At 40.4% G+C, this 5,917-nt stretch overlaps 1 protein-coding gene across 3 annotated transcripts in view; it reads right to left on the bottom strand.

The window, feature by feature from the left end:
• Nucleotides 1–5,400, bottom strand: part of LOC111951903 (protein FAM83H) — a 71,522-nt gene extending 66,122 nt beyond the window's left edge. For 2 of the 3 annotated variants that reach the window (XM_023970232.2, XM_023970229.2), the window contains exon 1: nt 5,078–5,400. The gene's annotated coding sequence lies outside the window, so the exon portion shown is untranslated. Of the gene's footprint in view, nt 1–4,138; nt 4,328–5,077 lie in introns of those variants that run through there. The other variant, XM_023970231.2, reaches the window with a different exon arrangement.
• Between the last annotated feature and the right edge of the window lie 517 nt (nt 5,401–5,917).

The following is a 5,917-nucleotide window of genomic DNA, read 5'->3' as shown; positions in this document are numbered from 1 at the left end:
ATTCCCAGGTAAGAAGTTTTAGGTTGTAGTTATTATAGGACTATTTTTTTCTATACCATTTGTATTTCATATACCTTTGACTATTGGATGTTCTAATAGGTACTTTAGTATTGCCAGCCTAATCTCAGGAGTTGATAGGCTTGAAGTCATAAACAGCGCAATGCTTGAAGCATTGCGAAGAGCCGCTGCAAACGCAGGAAAGTGCTGTTGAATGAATCCTTACGAGCCTGCTGCCTACCACCGTCAGTCAGATTGCTCTATAAATCATAGACTTAATTATAATATAATAACACACAGAAATACGAGCCGTAGGTCATTAATTGGTCAAATCCGGAAACTATCATTTTGAAAACAAAACGTTTATTCTTTCAGTGAAATATGGAACCGTTCCGTATTTTTATTAACGGGTGGCATCCATACGTCTAAATATTGCTGTTACATTGCACAACCTTCAATGTTATGTCATAATTACATAAAATTCTGGCAATTAGTTCGAACAAGCCAGGCGGCCCAAACTGTTGCATATACCCTGACTCTGTGTGCAATGAACGCAAGAGAAGTGACACAATTTCCCTAGTTTAATATTGCCTGCTAACATGAATTTATTTTAACTAAATATGCAGGTTTAAAAAAATATACTTCTGTGTAGTGATTTTAAGAAAGGCATTGATGTTTATGGTTAGGTACAAATTGGTGCAACGTCTGTGCTTTTTCCGCTCGCGAATGCGCTTGTTAAATCACCCGTTTGGCGAAGTAGGCTGTGATTCAATGATAAATTAACAGGCACCGCATCGATTATATGCAACGCAGGACAAGCTAGATAAACTAGTAATATCATCAACCATGTGAAGTTAACTAGTGATTATGTTAAGATTGATTGTTTTTTATAAGATACATTTAATGCTAGCTAGCACCTTACCTTGGCTCCTTGCTGCACTCGCAAAACAGGTCGTCAGCCTGCCACGCAGTCTCCTCGTGGAGTGCAATGTAATCGGRCATGATCGGTGTCCAAAAATGCCGATTACCGATTGTTATGAAAACTTGAAATCGGCCCTAATTAATCCGCCATTSRGATTAAATCGATCGACCTCTAATCTCAACCCTATTGAGCTGTTGTGGGAGCAGCTTGACCGTATGGTACGTAAGAAGTGCCCATCAAGCCAATCCAARTTGTGGGATGTGCTTCAGGAAGCATGGGGTGAAATCTCTTCAGATTAACTCAACAAATTGACAACTAGAATGCCAAAGGTCTGCAAGGCTGTAATTGCTGAAAATGTTGGATTCTTTGACGAAAGCAAAGTTCGAAGGACAAAATTATTTCAATTATGAAATCATTTTTTATAACCTTGTCAACGTCTTGACTATATTTCCTATTCATTTTGCAATTCATTTCATGTATATTTTCATGGAAAACAAGGACATTTCTAAGGAACCCCAAACTTTTGAATAGTGTATCTATACAAAAGAATGTGGACACACCTTCAAATTAGTGGATTCGGCTATTTCATCTACACCCGTAGCTGACAAGTGTATAAAATAGAGCACACAGCCATGCAATCTCCATAGACAAACATTGGCAGTAGAATGGCCTTACTGAAGAGCTCAGTGACTTTCAACATGGCACTGTCATAGGATGCCACCTTCCCAACAAGTCAGTTTGTAAAATTTCTGCCCTGCTAGAGCTTGCCTAGTGAACTGTAAGTGCTGTTTTTGTGACGTGGAAATGGCCAGGAGCAACAACGGCTCAGCCGTGAAGTGGTAGGCCATACAAGCACAGAACGGACCGCTGAGCTGCTTGTAAGCGCGAGGAGGTAAATATCATTCGTAAGTCCTCTGTTGCATGATATGCCACCTGACCAATTCCAAACTGCCTCTGGAAGCAACGTCAGCACAATAACTGTTCGTCGGGAGCTTCATGAAATGTGTTTCCCATGGCCGAGCTGCCACAACAAGCCTAAGATCACCATGTGCATGCCCAAACATCAGCTGGAGTGGTGTAAAGCTCGCCGCCATTGACTCTGGAGCCGATTCTGGAGTGATGAATCACGCTTCACCAACTGCAGTCTGACGACAAATCAGGGTTGCAGATGCAAGGAGAACGCTATCTGTCCGAATGCATAGTGCAACTGTAAAGTTTGGTGGAGAGGAATAATGGTCTGGGTTGTTTTTCATGTTCGGCTAGGCCCCTTAGTTCCCAGTGAAGAGAAATCTAATGCTATAATACCATACAATCACATTCTAGACGATTCTGTACTTCCAACTTTGTGGCAACAGCTTGGGGAAGGCCCTTTCCTGTTTCAGCATGACAATGCCCCCGTGCACAAAGCGAGGTCCATACAGAAATGGTTTGTTGAGATTGGTGTGGAAGAACTGGACTGGCCTGCACAGAGCCCTGACCTCAACCTCATCGAACACCTTTGGGATGCATTGGAACGACGAATGCGAGCCAGGCTAAATCGCCCAACATCAGTGCCCGACCTCACTAATGCGCTTGTGGCTGAATGGATGCAAATCCCCGCAGCAATGTTCCAACTTCTAGTGGAAAGCCTTCCCAGAAGAGTGGAGCCTGTTACAGCAGTACAGGGTGGACCTACTCCATTTTAATGGCCATGATTTTGAAATAAGATGTTTGACAAGCAGGTGTCCACATACTTTTGGTCATGTAGTCTCCAGTGGTGTAAAGTACTTGAGTAAAAATACTTTCAGGTACAACTTAAGTCGTTTTTGGGGTTTCTGTACTTTATTATACTATTTATATTTTTGACAACTTTTACTCCACTACATTCCTAAAGAAATAATGTACTTTTTACTCCATACATTTTGAGACCCAAAAGTACTTGTTACATTTTGAATGCTTAGCAGGACAGGAAAAGGGTCCAATTCACACACTTATCAATAGAACATCCCTGGTCATCTCTACTGCCTCTGATCTGGCGGACTCACTAAACACAAATGCTTTTTTTGTAAATTATGTCTTGAGTGTTGGCTATCCGTAAATGTTTAAACAAGAAAACCGTCTGGGTTTGCTTAATATAAGGAATGTGAAATGATTTATACTTTTACATTTACTTTTGATACTTAAGTGTATTTCAGCAAAGTACATTTACTTTTGATACTTAAGCATATTTAAAACCAAATACTTTTAGTCTTTTACTCAAGTAGTATTTTACTCGGCGACTTTCACTTTTACTTGAGTCATTTTCTGTGAAGGTATCTTGGCTTTTACTCGAGTACGATCATTGGCTACTTCTTCTACCACTGGTAGTCTCTATGTTGAACAGGATGATCTATTTTGGATGCAATTTGAATGGAAATGATGGAGACAAAGAAAGACTATGACAGAGTGAGCACTGATTTAAAGCAACAATATTCAAGTGACATGCTGTTTTATAACTCTACAGCTGAAATAAATAAACAATTATCTTTACAATTAAATAATGAGGTGACCCCCGAAAGCCAGATGGAGATGTGTAAATTAGACACGCATTTAGTCATTATATAACTGTAGCATATACTGCAACAAATGTAGGGACCATAATGGAAATAAGTCCCCGACTTTATTGTGCAATACCATGATATTGAAGTGCCCAAAGTCAGTATGTTTTGTTTATTTGTTGTGTGGTGCATTGGTACAGAAACCTATATTTGGAAAATGTGTTGCATATATTTTATATAATTATAGATATGGCATTAAAATGTTGAAATTCTGATTCCCAATAGATGATCATTGTCTGCAAACGCCTCTGATCGTGAAGTAATGAAACAWGAATGATTAGAGAGCTCATSTGMGGTGGTCAGCGAACCCTCAACCTTCTGGCCATAGCCCTGCAAGGCATATACTGTGCKAGAAAAGCACGCTGAAGTGGCAAAYTCGATATCCACGTTTATAAAACAGGGTTATTCGTGGGAGTAAACATTATTTTGAGTTAATTCTATGAGGGGGGAGGGTGTTCCATTTATTTTACAGTAGCCTACAAGGGGAGGGTCGTGTGAAAATATTTTTAATGTTGTGGAGGGGGTGCATTCTTTTCTTTTTTTTAGGACACCTTGACACCCTCGTAAATGTCGATCTGTCCCTAAGAGAGAAATGTTCCACATTATCTTCCTATATGTTTCCTGAAAAACTTTAAGAACTAACCTTATGGCATAACTGAGATTCTTCCTGAATTGAATCGTCCGTGGTTTCAGTTTAGGCTATTATGATTTAGTCCTTCTCTTGAACCGGTATTCCCCACTGAGACTGTATCTCATTCCTCGTCTGGCTGGACTCCTCAAAAAGAGCGTTCTGCGTGGCTTGATCACCTACCCCGGCAGAACCAGTTTATTTTCATGCTTGCTTGAGGCATGTTAGGGSAATGGAAGAGTTTTAGAAGTTAGAAAGAAGCCCATCTCACAGATTGCTGACGAGTTATGCCCCGCCTCAAAGTAACGCATCCTAACTGCAAATGTTSAATTTATTCCAGTTTCGTGACATGGACGCGAAAATGTGGTGTTATATGGTGCTTTCAAGACAACTGGGACTCGGAAAAAACGAGGTGAATTCACCATGTCAGTGATCTTCACGGCGGAAAGTCGCTTTAGAAAGGGAGCTTTAGAAAGAGGCCCGAGTTCCCGACTTTCCGAGTTGGATGACCGTTCAAAACGATTTTTCCCAGTCGGAGCTCGTTCCCAGGCGTCTTGAACGCACTGAAGTCGGAAGTCTTGAGACTTCCAAGTTCCTAGTGTCCGGTTATTTTGAACGCGGCAGTATAAACGTATTTCATGCCATTCTACATCATTTAGGCCTACATGACAGSAGACYTAAGAATATTTTTTAATACTACAAAATGACCAAAATTAGTGGCGACAATGACACTGTCAAACAGATAAATGAACACGACCTGGGCCGGTTTCCCAAAAGCATTTTAGSCTAAATTCATTGGATCCTATGGTTTTAAAATAAACGCAGCCTTATTAATATGCTTTTGGGAAAACGTCCTTGGTCTTGACCTGGCCTAGGGCCAATAAAAAGAGGGGAGACACATATTGTACAATATTAGGAGGCTACTAATTCAACTTTCCAGTGGCACTGACTCACCCAATGATGAAGATAGATAGCATGAATATGCGTAGCCTAGGCTTCTCACTGTACAGGTGATGGTCTGAAGATAGGCCTGACTACTTTGAAAAACAGTGCTGTTCGTTGTTGAGGGGAAAAAATGGTAGCTTCTACTGACAAATTAGTCTTCTCTTTCAGGCAGTAGCATTTGCTTTCCAAACGTATTTCCCACGATTGTATTTAGAAATTTGCGAAAGGCCTTTAACTATTCACTGACAGCGCGAAAAGAAATATTATCCATAGAAATAGAATCCATAGAACGAAAGTGCCCATTCAAGTCAGGACTAACAGCCATTTTGAGCATGCCCATGAGTTTACGACTCAAATTACGAGGGTGAGGTTCCCAAACCCTTCCCAGATAGCATATTTGGTTCCTTGGAAGTTGCGAGAACGTACATTTTTGGTTTCCCATTGGTTCTTGGAAAACAGTTTTTTGAGAATGGAAGTGAAAATGCAGGCTGTTTMGGGAAATCACATTCTTAGGTTGCAGGGAGGTTCTGAGAAAGTGTTTCTATATTTATTTAACTAAACAAGTAGGTTAAGAACAAATTCTTATTTACAATGACAGCCTAGAAACAGTGGGGTAACTGCCTTGTTCAAGGGCAGAATAACATATTTCCACCTTGTCAGCTCAGGGATTTGATTTAGCAAACTCTTGGTTACTGGCCCAATGCTCTAACCACTAGGCTACCTGCCATCCCAATGGTTCCCCAAAAAGTTTTCCTGGGAGGTTTTATTAACTTTCTGAGAACAGAAATGATATGTTATTTGAAAGTAATTAAATAACATTCTGAGAACATGTTTCAAGAATACTTCGAT

The sequence above is a fragment of the Salvelinus sp. IW2-2015 genome, linkage group LG25 (assembly GCF_002910315.2).
Source record: "Salvelinus sp. IW2-2015 linkage group LG25, ASM291031v2, whole genome shotgun sequence".
Lineage (NCBI taxonomy): Eukaryota > Metazoa > Chordata > Actinopteri > Salmoniformes > Salmonidae > Salvelinus > Salvelinus sp. IW2-2015.
This window is presented reverse-complemented; position numbering and strand designations above follow the sequence as displayed.